General features: G+C 46.1%; 1 non-coding gene across 1 annotated transcript; it reads right to left on the bottom strand.

Annotated features, from left to right (window-relative positions):
- Nucleotides 1-916: 916 nt before the first annotated feature.
- LOC114805510 lies at nt 917-1,054 on the bottom strand. Its single transcript, XR_003753484.1, has one exon. It is a non-coding gene; the product is annotated as a small nucleolar RNA SNORA7 (small nucleolar RNA).
- Between the last annotated feature and the right edge of the window lie 460 nt (nt 1,055-1,514).

Below are 1,514 nucleotides of genomic sequence, written 5' to 3'. Positions count from 1 at the left end.
ACGAGTCATCATAGTTTGTCTTTCAGCAGTGTTCCCTGGAAGACTCACAGCACATGTAGAAAAGCTTGAAACATAAGAGAAAATCGTCTCCAGTGATATCAATCAGTGAGTGGCTTTTGAGCGTTTACTCTGTGCAGAGCATTTTATTCGGTACTTTGGAGAGCATATATGCTGCATGACAGCACATTTCTAGGAAAGTGCCTTGAATTACGAGGCATCTTTCCTTCAGAGTACTTTCACATCCCTTCTCCCTCACATCCCTGAGGCTAGGGTGACCCCATTTTACAGATGGGGAAATTAAAATATAAAGAGATTAAGTGATGGGCTAACTGGGCATCGTCAATTGATAAACTGGACTTCAAACTAACTCTTCTGACCTGGGGACGGCAATTATTCCGGCCACAGGGCCGCATCACGTTTTTATAAATCTCTGTGGGCTTGGAGAAAGTGAGAACCTGGGGAGAAGTTTAAAGTCCAGAAGGGCAGCCACTTCTGGCCATGGATGCTGCTTTTTAACTTGAAGTCAGTGGTGGACTTCCAGAACCCACTCCCTCAGGAGCCCAGCATGCCGAGGGATGCCAGCACACCAACATCCACGGCTGGAACGAAAATAAGGAAGAATTCACTACTGCAGAAGCAAGTGCCTCAGAATCAGCCTGATCCTGGCCCTCATGCTGTAATTGACCTCTCCTCTTATGTTTGTTTTGTCTTGTCTTAAGTCGTCTGCGGCCCATAGCGACTCCTTGGACACATCTCTCCCAGAACAACCCACCTCCACCTGCAATCGTTCCTGTGGTGGATCCATAACGTTTTCTTGGTCATAATATGGAAGTGGTTTACCATTGCCTTCTTCCACCCAGTAAACTTGAGTCTCCACCCTTGCCTCTCTGCTACTGCCCAGAACTGGTGAGTTTTCACTTGTAGCAGATCGCCAACCACTCGCTAGCCACTGGCCAAGCTAGGAATGTAGTGGGTAGGCCTCTGCTTGACTGTCCCTCCCAGAGCCGAGACTGGTAGAGTACTGGGAACTCTCCAGTTGCGACCCTGAGAGGGGGACCTCTCGAATAACACTCTAGCTAATGTTCTCTTTTGTTTTAGGTTTTGCTGCCAACAGATAATAGGCAATTGGTACGTGGCTCCAACTGCGTAGTAAAGGAAGGCAGTCCCAGGATCAAGAAGAGAGGAAGTTAGTCCTAGATCAATGGAGCTCAGGGAGAGAGTTGTTGTACTAGGCAGCGGGGTTATCAGGGTCAACGTGGCAAGAAAAAGCAGGTTTACAGCCTGTGAATTCTTAGAAATCTGAGGTGGATAACCATGATGTGGATGTCACTTGTGGTTAATCAAGAAATACAAGGACAGGCTCTAACCCCATTTTGCAGTTGGAAAACTTAGACTGAGAGTGGCTGAAGGATTTATCCAAGGTCATACACAATTAGTTGGGATTAGAATCAATCAATCGATAGCATTGATTGAGTGTTTACTACTGGGTATAATAATAATGTAATAATAATGTT

The sequence above is a fragment of the Ornithorhynchus anatinus genome, chromosome 18 (assembly GCF_004115215.2).
Source record: "Ornithorhynchus anatinus isolate Pmale09 chromosome 18, mOrnAna1.pri.v4, whole genome shotgun sequence".
In the NCBI taxonomy this organism is placed as follows: Eukaryota; Metazoa; Chordata; class Mammalia; order Monotremata; family Ornithorhynchidae; genus Ornithorhynchus; species Ornithorhynchus anatinus.
This window is presented reverse-complemented; position numbering and strand designations above follow the sequence as displayed.